Raw genomic sequence first — 489 nt, 5'->3', positions numbered from 1 at the left:
GCATTTTATATAGTGTGTATATACATATAGTATATACATATACATAATATACATACACACATATTTGTAATATATATATACACATAATTTGTATATACATTATATATAATAGATGCACATATATACATACACATTATATATAACGTATATACATATACACAATATATACATATATGCATTTTATATAGTGCATATATACATATACATAATATACATACATTTGTAGTGTATATACACATAATTTATATATACATTAATATATACACATATATACATAGATATACATTATATATAACATATATACATATACACATAATATATACATGTATGCATTTTACATAATGTGTATATACATATACATAATATACATACACACATATTTGTAATATACATACACATAATTTGTATATACATTATATATAATAGATGCACATATATACATTATATATAACATATATACATATACACAATATATACATATATGCATTT

This window comes from Panthera uncia, chromosome X (genome assembly GCF_023721935.1).
Source record: "Panthera uncia isolate 11264 chromosome X, Puncia_PCG_1.0, whole genome shotgun sequence".
NCBI classification, from domain to species: Eukaryota; Metazoa; Chordata; class Mammalia; order Carnivora; family Felidae; genus Panthera; species Panthera uncia.
Note: the sequence above shows the minus strand (reverse complement) of the source record.